At 37.9% G+C, this 13,695-nt stretch overlaps 1 protein-coding gene across 2 annotated transcripts in view; it reads right to left on the minus strand.

Annotated features, from left to right (window-relative positions):
* Positions 1–13,695, minus strand: part of SMAD1 (SMAD family member 1) — a 79,771-nt gene that overhangs the window by 17,974 nt on the left and 48,102 nt on the right. The gene's annotated exons all lie outside the window — the stretch shown is intronic.

Consider the following 13,695-nt stretch of genomic DNA (forward strand, 5'->3'; position numbering starts at 1 on the left):
ACAAAATATGATGTTTTGTGGGACAGATTTTATGTTGTGTCCAAGTCATCCTACTTCACAAAACTCTGTTCTCTGATGATCTTCATGCATTTAACCCACTTTTCAGTAATCCATATTTTGCCTGACAGGCAAAGGAGGAAACAGGTCATATAAACCACATTTTGCTGATTGGATACTCAAGGTTTAAAAGCCAAAAACATACACACCACTAGAGAATGAAAGAAAACAGCTCAAGTCATGCCTGAAAGCTCCATTAGGTACCTAAGGAGTTAATAATTAGCATGGTCAGCAACCTCCAGAAACCTCTAGAGGCAAAGCCACTATAAATTATGTTGCTAATCGAAGTGAAGGACTGGGTAGTAAACCCTAACAGGGTTAGATCCTCAACTTCCCACCACAGTCCCCGGACACCTCCTCTCCAGTAACAGGGGCCCTTGGAACCACTACTATGCTCACAGCCTTGCCTAGAAAAACCACCCATTTGGAAATCTGCTTGGAGGAGAGAGGAGGAGATTTAAAATCTTCTATTGTTGTTGGGAGTTAGAACTCAAAATATATTCTCCCAAAGAAACAATATTTAGTGGTATTAGGAATTAAGTAGATTTTTGAGGGCTTTCCAGGGACTCTATCTATAATGTATACCATTTTTGCAGGAAAATGTGCCATGAACACTTGCATTATCACTTACTTATTCATAAGCTAAAAACTGTTTAAGTAAAAATAGGTTTCTGAAGGTCTTAAATGGTCTCTTATGTTATTATCTTAAATTGCTAATCTGTAGAAATAAGATCTACTAGTTTCTCTAAGCTGATCCCTTAGAAATAAGTCTTTTTAGTATAATAAACGTATTTCCTTTTCTGCACAGCAATGGAATCTGCCCAAATTAAGTCCCCAAAAGCATTAATTCCTCCTTCTACCTTTCAATAGTCATCTGAAATGTAAATTATTTTGCTAAAGAAAAAATTCCCAGTTGTCATAAAGGCTCCTCCAATGTCAACAGAAATCTATATTGCAAAATAAACAAAGGCTCTGAAATAGCACAATACCTTTGAATTACCTATGCAATCATCCTTTTTCTTTTAGCTGCTGCGGCTTGAGTTACTACTTCCCAACTTGCCTTTCATGGTCATCTAGCGATAGCCTCATTTCTGACTGGTGCCTTAAAAGGGGGGCAAATACTGGCCTCTAAACCCTGCCCCCAAAATGCAGCACCAGACATAGCACCTTGAATCAATCCTCCATCTCAACCCTTCGGAGGACCCACCTCCTGCCCTGTCCGCACCCCCCCCCCCCCCACTCTCCTTAACGGAGGACCCACCCCCTGCCCTGCCCCTCCCACACGCTCCTTAACCGAGTCCCTGTTTCAGCACCTCTCATTGTCTTTAATTTTAGAACAGAGAATTTGTGGGGCGCCTGGGTGGCTCAGTCAGTTAAGCCTCCAACTTCGGCTCACATCATTGTCTCATGGTTCGTGGGTCTGAACCCCACATCAGGCTCTGTGCTGACAGCTCAGGGCCTGGAACCTGCTTTGGATTCTGTGTCTCCTTCTCTCTCTGCCCCTTCTCCGCTCCTGCTCTCTCTCTCTCTCAAAAATAATCATTAAAAAGAAAAATAACTTTTTCCTCACCTCTGATTATCAAGATAAGATGAATTCTGCCACTGCTGACATACGCACAAGTATCTTTTAATAAACTTAAAAAATTGTATTGAGTATCACACATCTATAATAAAATGCACAAGTCTTCATATAAATGATATAATATGTACTCTTGTGCCTGGTTTCTTTAGTTCAACACTATGTGTGTAGGATTCATCCAATGTTATGTATACCATATATATATAGTAAGATGTTTACTCAGTCCCCCCACCTAACGTCCTCAGAGGATAATCAATTTCTTTTGTTCCTCTGGTTTATCCTTGTATTTCTTCTTGAAAAATTAAGCTGATAAATATGTGCTTTCTTACTTTGTCTTTATTACTAAAAAGGAAAGTAGCCCACTCTATAGACTCTCTTGCACTTTGTACAGCACCATAGTTTATTCAACCAATCTCTTATGTCTGAGTAGTTTACACTATTTTACCATCACATATAATACTGCAATGAATAACTCCATGTATATACACTGCAGTATTGTTAAAGGATTATCTTCGGGGTAAATTCCTAGAAGTAGAGATACTGGGTTTTGAAAATGCAGATACAACTTTGTTATTGTCAAGTACCCATCATGTAAGAGAGCGATTTTCCCCCTACAATCCCACAACTATTTTGTCAAACTTTTGATTTTTTGGACAACTGGATGGGTGAGAAATGATATTTTGGTGCAATTTTTTTTTTAATGTTTATTTGAGAGAGAGTGAGAATGTGAACATGCAAGCGAGCAGGGGAGGGGAAGAGACAGCAGGAGACACAGAATCTGAAGCAGGCTCCAGGCTCCCAGCTGTGAGCACAGAGCCCTACCAGGGGCCTGAACTCACAGACCGCCAGATCATGACTTGAGCCAAAGTCAGACGCTTAACCAACTGAGCCATCCAGGCACCCTTCTGGTGCAATTTCAATTTATATTTCTCTTATTACGGTGAAAGTCCATCATTTTTTCATGTACTTCAGGGGACATTTTAATAGATTTTTCTGTAAATGGTCTTCTTGTACCTTTTGCCCATTTTTTGGTCTTTTCATTATATATAGGGACTCCTGGGTGGCTTAGTCGGTTGAACATCCGACTCTTGGTTTCTGCTCAGGTCATGATCTCACAGTTCCTGGGATTGAACCTTGTGTCAGGCTCTGTGCTGACAGCGGGGAGCCTGCTTGGGATTCTCTCTATCAGTCTCTCTCTGCCCCTCCACTGCTTGTAATGTCTCTCTCTCAAAATAAATATTTTAAAAAATATTTAAAATAACATTAAAAAGAAAAAAAATATGTATTAGAGATATTAGCCTGTGTGACATTTTATATGTTACAAATATTTTATTGCAATGTGTCATTTGTCTTTTGACTTTCCTTATGTGAAGAAGCTTATTTTTTTATTTTTGGTAGTCAAATTTACCAATATTTTCCTTTATTGCGTATGCAGTTTGATCATAAAAAGGCTTCTCCTACACCCATAAGGAGGAGTTCATCCATGCATTCTTCTAGTACATATAAAGTTTCCTATTTTATTTAGATCTCTGATCTGTTTGTAGCTCAGTTTTATTTATACTACAAGGAATAGATCTAATTTTATCTTTTTCCAAATGGTTGGCCAGTTGCCCCAACACCATTTATTAAAAAGCTCTTCTTTGTTCTAGTGATTGGATATACCACCTTTCTCATAAAGTTCCATATATGTTAGAGTCTATTTTTAGACATTCCATCCAATTCTATTCTAGTCTGTGCCCTGCTACCACTGTTTTAATTATAGAGGCTTTATGTTTTAATATCTGATAGGGCTAGTCCCCTCTCACAGTTGTTCTTTTTCAGTGTTCTGCTTGCATGCTTACTCCTCCATATGAACTTTAGTTATTATCTTGTCTACCTCCAGAATAAAGAGATTTGGTACCTTTACTGAGGGTCACATTATATTTATAAATTAACTTAGTAAGAAAATCTTGATGATGTCAGATGTCCTATTTAAAACCCAGGAAAGTTTCTTCAAGGCTACTTTTGCATCTTTTCAGAGTGTTCCATAGTTCTTGTATTAGCTCAGACTGCCATAAAAAAATATCACAGACTGGGTGGCTTCAACAACAGACATTTATTTACTCAAAGCTCTGGTGGCTGGAAGTCTGAGCTCAAGGTGTTGGCGGGCTCATGTCTCCTGAAGCTTCTTACCTTGCAGATGGCTATTTTCTTGTGTTTTCTAACATCGCTTATTTCCCTGGTGTCTCTCTGTATGTCCTTATCCCTTCTTATAAGGACACCAGTCAGACTGGATTAGGGCCCTCCTCAATGGCCTCACTTAAAGGCCTATCTCCAAATTCAGTCATATTCTGAAGGACTTATGATTAGGGCTTTGACATACAAATTTGGGGTGGGGGTGGTGAACAATTCAATCTAAAACACTGCACTTGGTTTTATACATTTATTACATTTATAAGTATTTTATTTTTTCTGTTCCTATTTTAAATGAAAGTTTTCTCTTCCATTATATCTTCTTGCTGGTAACTGTTTTTATATATGAAGGCTATTGATATTGCCATGCTTTTATATACTGCTACCTGGCTGGATTCTTTTGTTGTCTGAGTTAGTTTTATCATTGATCCTTACAGAGTTCTCCAGGTAAATGATCATGTCACTGAACAGTTAAAACACAATTTTCCTTTCCAATTGTTTTCTCTTGTCTAGTTGCATTGGCTAACAGTGCTAATATAATGTTAAAAAGTACTAGAGACCGTGAACTTTCTTGACTTATTCTTGACCTTAGTGGAAATGCCTCTAGTGTTTGTTTCCCCATTAAGATGCTGACTTTAAAACTCTGATACATATATATATTAATTAAGTTAAGGAAGTATTCATCCATTCCTGTAGTTCAGTGTTGTTATTAGGAACAGGTGTTAAATTTTCATTAGAGATTTTATAGCATTTCTTAAGATAGTATTGATTTTTCTTCTTAGACCTAATTAATATGATTAATTATTATTCTTGCATTCCTGGCATAAAGCCTGCTTGGTCACGATGTATTATTTTCTTAAAATTTTTTTTTTTTTCAACGTTTTTTATTTATTTTTGGGACAGAGAGAGACAGAGCATGAACGGGGGAGGGGCAGAGAGAGAGGGAGACACAGAATCGGAAACAGGCTCCAGGCTCCGAGCCATCAGCCCAGAGCCTGACGCGGGGCTCGAACTCACGGACCGCGAGATCGTGACCTGGCTGAAGTCGGACGCTTAACCGACTGCGCCACCCAGGCGCCCCACGATGTATTATTTTCTTAACGAGGGGTGTTTATAGTAATATTTAGGAATTTGAGGCCAATATTCATAAGTGATTGTGATCTAAGTTTCTTGGTATGTTATTTTTATCAGGTTTCGATGTCAGTGTTGTACTTGTTTGATAACTGTTTCTGTGCTCAGAAGAGTTTATGTTGCTAACTAGTCTCTAAATGTTAGGTAGACTTCCCATTAAAATTATCTGGGCTTGGTGCTTTCTTGTGGAGCAGTTCCTTACTTTCTCTATTCATTCCATAGAAATAAATTTAAGCTTTCTATGCCTACTGAGGTTAATTCTGGTAAATTATACTCTCCCTCGAAAATATCCATTTTATGTGGTTTTCAAATTTACTTGCATAAAGTATGCAAAATAATCTTACAGTTAAGTTTCATATCCTCTGTATCAATAAGTATATCCCTCTTATTTCTTATTTTTTTATATTTGTGCTTTCTCCCCAGCTGACTTTTTTTTCTTTATTCAATTACCTGATCCTTGGCCTTTTTCCCCCCCTCCAAACCAGGTAAGATTTGTTGATCTTTTTTTTTTTTTTTTACTTCATTATTTTTTGCTTCATCTTTATTATCTCCTTCCTCATACTTCCTTTGATTTACTTTGTTGTTCTTTTCCTAGCCTTTTTGACTGGAAGTTTTAAATTAATCTGTTTTTATTCTTTCATTTTTACTGATATAAGTGTTCAAGACTATGAATTTTCCTCTGGTCACTGGTTTAAATATATCCCATAGATTCTGATATGTAGATTGTGATCATTATTTTCCAAAAGGCATGTAAATTTTGTTTATATTTGCCCATCCACTTATGGGTAATTTTTTTTTTTTTTTAAGTTTATTTATCCACCTTTTGAGAGAAAGAAAGACAGAAATCCCAGGCAAGCTCTGTGCGCTGTCAGCGCTCATGGGGCTCAAACTCATGAATGAACTGTGAAATCATGACCTGAGCAAAAACCAAGAGTCGGATGTTCAACCTACTGAGCCACCGGGTGCTCCTCACTTATGAGTCACTTAATAGAATAGTTTTAAAGTTCCCAGGTAAAAGAGCTTATTTACTTTCAATTTCTAGGTTTATGGTATTGTGATAAGACTGTTGATTACACTATTTCTAACTTATGTAACTTGATATTTTCTTTACAACCTACAACAGAATACATTTTTGTGAATGTTCTTTGCACTAGAAAAGAAGATATATTTTCTATCAAGGTACACTGTTAAAAAGTATCTTTAAGAACTAGGTTATTAATAATGCTGTTTAGGTCTCCTGTAAAAGGTCAGCAACCTTCCTCTACAAAGGATTAGAAAGTAAATATTTTAGGTTTTGTGGGCTATATGGCCTTTGTCACAGCTATTCGACTCCACTGTTGCAATAAGAAAGCCATAGATAATATGTAAAAAAAAAAAAAAAAAAAAAAAAAAAAAACAAAACCAAAACTGGATGTAGCTGAGTTAGAAAGCTTCACATTTTTGGTTTCTTCACAGAAACAGGGAGAAGAAGGGATTTGGCCTGTGGGCAGAGTCTGCATACCTCTTCTGATATCATTACTTATGTTTTTTCTTCATGACCAGTCTTGTATTTAGACTGGTATGTTAAACTTCCTATTATTAGTGTGCTTCTATTTGTTTTTGCTGCCATATCCTATAGTTTCTGCTTTATACAGGAGGTTGCTATGTTGTTTGGTACATATATGTTCATTATGAAGTGTTCTTTGTGTCAATACTTTCTGGTCTGAATTCTACTTTTTCTGATATCAGACTCACAACTCCTACTTCTTGTTTCAATCTGCCTGATATACCCTTGCCAATCCTTTATTTTTAGACTTTTTAATCACTTTTCTTATCTTTTGAAGAGATGGGTCTCTTGAATACAGCACTGACTTCTGCTTTATGAACCAACTTGAAAATCTCTTTACTTGTTAAGCCCATTTATTGATATGACTGATATGCTTGGTCTCAACTCTTGTCACGTTATTGTATACAATAGTTATCGTCATATATTTACCATATTTCTCTATGTGATCTAATCCTTTGTCTTCTAGATTTTTATTTTTTAAATGTTTGTTTATTTCTGAGAGAGACAGAGGGAGACACAGAATCTGAAGCAGGTTCCAGGCTCTGAGCTGCTGGCAGAGCCTGATGCAGTGCCTGAACCTGAGCCACCCAGGTACTCCTGGTCTTCTATATTTTTAAAGAAAGTTCTAAAGATGGCCTTGTATTTCTGTCGTAGGATTATTTTTGTATTTGTATTTCTGGTGTCTTCAACCTTTGTTCTTTCCTTACTTAACCATGTATTTTCTAGTTGGTCAGTTTTAAATGGTTATCTTTTGGTTCTCATCTATTATCTATACAATCAATGAGCTTATTCCACTTTCCCCTTTTTCTATTCTTCTATTCCATTTTTAAAAAATGCTTATTTATGTATTTTGAGAGAAAGTGAGGACGCAGGGAAGGTGCAGAGAGAGAGAATCCCAAGTAGTCTCCATGCTGTCAGCACAGAGCCCCATGTTGGCTCGAACCCACAAACCGTGAGATCATGATCAGAGTCAAAACCAAGAGTCACATGCTTAACTGACTGAGCCACCCAGGTGCCCCATCTTCTATTCCGTTTTTAAATTTGCACTTTCTACTTCATCAGAACATCTTAGGTTTACATACTATCACCATTCTTACTTTTGCCTTATCTCTACAATTTCATTGACAATTTTTTTCCCAGTCATCTCTTAGCTGAATAAGGTTACTCCATTAGATTTCTCAGGAAAAGCTCACTGTAACAGTATTCACTCTTGCATATTTAAAACTTTCTGTAGTTTTTTTTTTTTTTTTAATGTTTATTTATTTTTGAGAGAGAGAAAGAATGTGAGCAGGGGAGAAGCTGAAAGAGAAGGAGACACAGAATCTGAAGCAGGCTCTAGGCTCTGAGTTGTCACCACAGAGCTCAATGTGAGGCCTGAACTCACAAACTGCAAGATCTATGACCTGAGCTGGTCAGACGCTTAACCTACTGAGCCACCTAGGCACCCCAAAACTTTCTGTAGTCTTGATACCTGAAGGAAAGCTTGGCTTGCCCTGAAATTCCTTAAGTTTTCTGAACTTTTTCCACTGTTGCCAATTTCTGTATGATGTTTTTGAGAAGTCTGAGTTCAGGACATTCTTGCCTTTACAAGCTATGTGCTCTTCTTATCTAGAGGCCCAGGGGACTTTTGTTTTGAAAGTCTAATATAGTTTTACTAAGGTATGTCTCAAAAGTTCATCATTCTAGGTGAATTTTCCCAAGTAGTTGGTGGGTCCTTTCTATATATAAATTTAGGTTTTCTCTAATTTCTGTTCCATGGTCTCTGGGAACTTAGGAGCTCCATTTATACATATATTGGATCTTCTTTGTTTCCATTCCAATCTCTTTCTCTCAGACCTTTTTTACCTCTTTTCAAATCTCCCATTCATTCTTTATTTTCCTGCTTTCTTCAGTGAGTCTTATTACATTTTTAAAATTTTTGTTTATTTTTTTGAGAGAGCAAGTATGAGTGGGGGAGAGGTAGAGACAGAGAGGGAAAGAGAGAAAATCCCAAGCAGGTTCTATGACGTCGGGGCAGAGTCCAACATAGGGCTCGATCTCAAGAACCATGAGATCACGACCTGAGCCCAAACTGATTAACTGCGCCACCCAGGCGCCCCTTATTACATTTTAATAAGAATCTTGGGGCACCTGGGTGGCTCAGTCGGTTGAGCGGCCGCCTTCGGCTCAGATCATGATCTTGCAGTCCGTGAGTTCGAGCCCCGCATCGGGCTCTGTGCTGACAGCTCGGAGCCTGGAGCCTGTTTCAGATTCTGTGTCTCCCTGTCTCTGACCCTTCCCCGTTCATGCTCTGTCTCTCTCTGTCTCAAAAATAAATAAACATTAAAAAAAAATTAAAAAAAAAAAAGAATCTATTCTCCCTTTGGCACACTGTAGTTTATTCTTTACTCATGAAATGTTTTTGTTTTAAAATTTATTTTCTGAGTTCTAGCAACTGTCATTGACTTTCTTCCAATTTTTGTCCATTTATGTAGTTCCCAAATTTCTGATTTTTCCCCCAAATGCTTGTTGGAGGATATTTATTTTGAAGTGTTGTCTTACACATTCAAGCCACAGACTGAAAGAAAATATCTGCAAGTCACATAGGTGATAAAAGATTTTGTCCTGAATATATAAAGAACCTCAAAACTCATTAATAAAAAACCAAATAATCCAATTAAAAATTAGGCAAAAGATGTGAAAAGACTCTGCACCAAAGAAGATGACCTTAAAATCATCATGTTTAGTGAAACAGGCCAGACACAAAAGGGCAAATATTTTGATTCTATTTATATGAGGGACTTAGAATAGGCAAATTCATAGATATAAAAAGTAGAACAGAGGATTACCAGGGGCATGGAGAAAGAAGGAAAAAGGAGTTATTGCTTAATGAGTATAGAGTTTTTGTTAGGATGAGAAAGTTTTGGGTATGGATAGTGGTAACAGTTATACAACACTGTGACTTTATTTAATGCCATGGAATTGTACATTTACGAATGGTAAAGTACTAAGTAGTAAGTACTTACTAAAGTAGTAAGTACTGTGTTATACACGACCTACCACAATACAGTTTTTTTAAATAGGATCGACATACCAAGCGTTGGCAATAGGGATTCTCACACATTGCTAGCTGGAATGTAAAGTGGTATAACCACTTTCGTTAATATTTTGGCAGTTTCTTATAAAGTGAAACACACCTACCATATGACCCAGCCATTTTCCTTCTAGGTTTTTACCCAAGAAAAATGAAATACAGATGTGTGTTTTATTTGTGATAGCCAAAAACTGGCAACAAATGTCCACTGACAAACAAATGAAAAAACAAATTATGGTATATCAACACAGAATACTACTCGGCATTAATAAGGTATGAAATACTGATTCATACAACATGGATGAATCTCCAAATATGCTTAGAGAAAGCAGACAGAAAAAGTGCATACCATATAATTCCATGCATATAAAATCTAGAATACGCAAGCCAATGTATGGTGACAGAATGGGATCACAGTAACGGCTGATGGGAGAGATTGCAAAGGTACAGGAGTAAATTTTTGGAGGTGATGTGTATATTCCTTGACTGTCATGATACTCTCATAGGTATATGTCAAAACTAATTATATCATACTTTTTAAACATGTACAGTTTATTCTATATGAATTATTCCTCAATAAAACTGTTCAAAAAGTAAATGTGAAGAGGCAATTTTAAATTGTCTTTTACCAATTTTTAAACATGGCTAAAATGTTCCATTATCTATTCCTTTTCCAATCCCATCTTCAAAATTTGGGAACTATTAATCTGAGCTCTCAATAGTATATTAATACCCAACTAAAATGGCTTTACCCTAATATCTTTATTTCTTGAGACTATATAATGTGTATCTCCCAATGCAGAATCCTCATCCAGGAAAGGGATTCCAGTTGGTTATCACAGACATACCAGTTCTTACAGTGAAAACCAACTGAAGATATCAAAAGTAAGGAGCTGCAAGGAAGTTCCATGTTAAAGCGGTGATAACATTTAAGACATTCAATGTCTTGTATGGTCTGTTAGAAGTTAGTAAGAACTGCAAGGTAAAAAGTAAATGGATATCCTATGTACTCTTGAAAGATAACTTTTCTATCAAATTTATCTAAAGTTCCCTTTAACTCTCTAACTAATGGCTGCCACCAGTGTTTCAGACTCTCTCACATTACCCTCAGAATCTCTGAGAGACATTTTCCCAATGTTTCTTACCACTTTTCACCAAAGTAAACAGCAGTGACAGACAGTGAATTCATCAGGGGTCCCGGCAGCTTCACTGGAATTGTGAAATTTCACTGAAAATTTTGTCTTACCAAATTCAAACATATTTTATGCTCTACTCCTTAATACTTACCAAACATAAAGGTGATATTTTAAGTAATTTGGAATCAAGTAAAACTGATACTCCATGAAGACGTGCAGTTTAACCTCTGGCTCAGAGTACCTGGAATGGCACACTGTGCTGGGGTGGGTTGTAGTACCTTACTTTGAACGTATAGATTTCCTCTTTACTCGGTGTAACAATTCTAACAAGTTATTAACTTCTCAGAAAACTTCAGCCAAAAAGTGACTGCTAACAGCAAGAAGGGAGACAAATAATGTACAAAACAGATTCCAGAACTAAGAGCATTTATGTAGAAACAAAGAGACACTCCTCAAATCAATTTTAGGTGATCACCATATATCACAGAATTTACATTAACACACCACTATCACCACAAATATTTGTTCTAAGCCTGGACCAATGCTGAGCATGTTCTATCCACTTTGGAAATAAGAGTGCTTAGAGGGGTAACTTACCTAAGGTCACACAAGAAGTATCAAGAATTAGGAAGGCACAGAGCACCCTCAACTATGATATTCTACTGCTTCAGTGACCCTAAGTCTCCAAGAATGTTAAATTATGTTCTATATAGTTTAAGAGATGGATAAGTAGAATAAATTCCAGAAGTGTTTCTGGACAAATTAAGGTCAATTTAAAGGGGAAAACTCTAGTCTAATTTAACAAGTTCAGTTATGGGAGACTTCTAACTCCCTGATGGTGCATAATAGATGATTATCAAACCTGATTTGTAGAGTTTGAAGACTTAGAAGTAGGATGTCTATATGTCCTGGCTTGCCTGGGACAAGTCCTGATTTGTATGGGCTGTCCAGTGGAGTTATAATAGGTGACCCATGTCACTCTCAAAAGTGTCCTGCTTTGGACAACAAATTCTATGGGCATCCAAAGTATAAACAGTAACTACTGAAATGCAGGAGGAGAAAGAGCTGGGTCTGGGATCTGAACAGGTGCTACCCCTAGGAAGAAGTGTTAATGGGGAAGAGACACGTGGAGGCTAGTGAGGCAGGGTCACGTCTACATGCACAAGCTCCTCTAGGATAACCAGGCCCAAGCCTCTGTGGCCTGGGTGGGCCCTAAAAGGATAATGCTGCTGCTCTTCTCTCTGATGTCTCTTCACTCTGCCACCCCTAGTCCTTGTCGCCTTCAGTCAGTAATATTTCAGGTAAGGAATGATTAAGATATCAGTTTTCTTCTTCTTCTTCTTTTTTTTTAGTGTTTATTTTTGTGAGGGGGGAGGGAGAGAGAGAGAAAGAGGGAATGAGCAGGGAGGGGCAGAGAGAGAGGGGGACAGAGAATGCTAAGCAGACTCCTCGCTGACAGAAGGGAGCCCAGTGTAGGGCTGGAACCCACGAACTATGAGATCATGACCTGAGCTGAAGTCGAACGCTCAACCGACTGAGCCGCCCAGGTGCTATGTGATCTCTGTTTTCTACTGGGAGAAAAAGGAAAGAATGAACATGCAGGTGAATTATCCATGTGTAAAGGCCCCTTCTATGTACAATTTCTATTTCTTAGGTGAAGGTTGATCAACTAGCTGAAAGAACTAGGATTTGCAAACTCTAGGCCTGACTCCGGTCAGGAACAGGAAGGGAGACAATGAGGAGGGTCTTCCTTTTAATATTTCTTTCCATGTTTCAGGCTACTTCTATTTTATGGGAAACAAATATGCGAGCTCTGACTCTTCTGGGGAACCAAAGTTCTCTTCGGTGTACCAAAAAGGTTACTCCTACTTGGCATCTTCAAACAATGACTCACGTTTGCGGCTTCCCTTCAAGAGCTGCTCCTTTGGCTAATTTGAATTTCAAGAATCTCCTTGGAAAGAGGAGCCCAATGGTAAAACACCCTTCCTTACACACACTAATTTTTGATTTGAATAATTTAAAAATCAGACTGTGTTGTGTCATTCCTATAACCCTTGTAAAAACCCTGCCTGGCTCCACACCACCTCCTCAGGTGCATTCGGGGTGGGGAGTAGGGGTGGGGGGAGATGCCTAGGCAATTTCACAATGCCTCCTTCCACCCACTTGAAAATCTCTAATTGCTGTAGATCTTTAAAAGAAGGAAGCTCTCTTCCCTTCTTTTCCTGACTAATCAAGGCGGAGAAAAGTCAGATTGCTGCCTTTTCTTGGAGATGTACCTCCACTCTTCCAATTTTTAGATCTCTCCTTCAGTTAAAACCATAAAATCCCTTTCTCAGTCAACAGGGAAACCAAACTAAGAAAGTTTCAGGAGATATTTTCGTTTCGGGAGACAATTGTGATTCTGCTACTGGACTCAGCTTTTCTGCATCGCCAAGACACAAGGAAAAGGAATGAGAAAGAAACACTAAAATTGGAAAAGAGGAGCTGAGCTCTGCTAAGCATTCATGCACACCCTCTAGATTTGTAAGCTTCTTCAAGATTTTGAAGTACTGTTTGAAATTCTATCATCAAATCAGTGGTAGCCTAGTAATGAGACTAAGGCTGACAAATCACTACCAAAGTTGTGACCCACTAAATGCTGGTGGTGAGTTTTTTTTAAAAACACACGAGTTCTGATAACAAAGCTGCCAGGCCCTTGCCTACATCTGTTCACATACACATAACGGCTAATAAGCTAGATGCTACCCAGTGGTATATAAATGTTTTTTTAGTTCTGAGGACTTGGAAAAGGCATTCAGGTAACAGTCAAGACATCCGAGTTCAGCCCTGGCTATGATAATAACTACTTTTGTGACTTTGAGCAAATCACTTAAACTTTTCAGAGTCTCAATTTCCTCATTCAAAAGCGCAAGGGATTTGAATTCCAAGGGATCTTCTGGCCCTAAATTCTGCAAGTCTTCTGACTGAAGATAATGCTGCTTTTTATATATCTGGAGCTTCA

This window comes from Neofelis nebulosa, chromosome 3 (assembly GCF_028018385.1).
Source record: "Neofelis nebulosa isolate mNeoNeb1 chromosome 3, mNeoNeb1.pri, whole genome shotgun sequence".
NCBI classification, from domain to species: domain Eukaryota; kingdom Metazoa; phylum Chordata; class Mammalia; order Carnivora; family Felidae; genus Neofelis; species Neofelis nebulosa.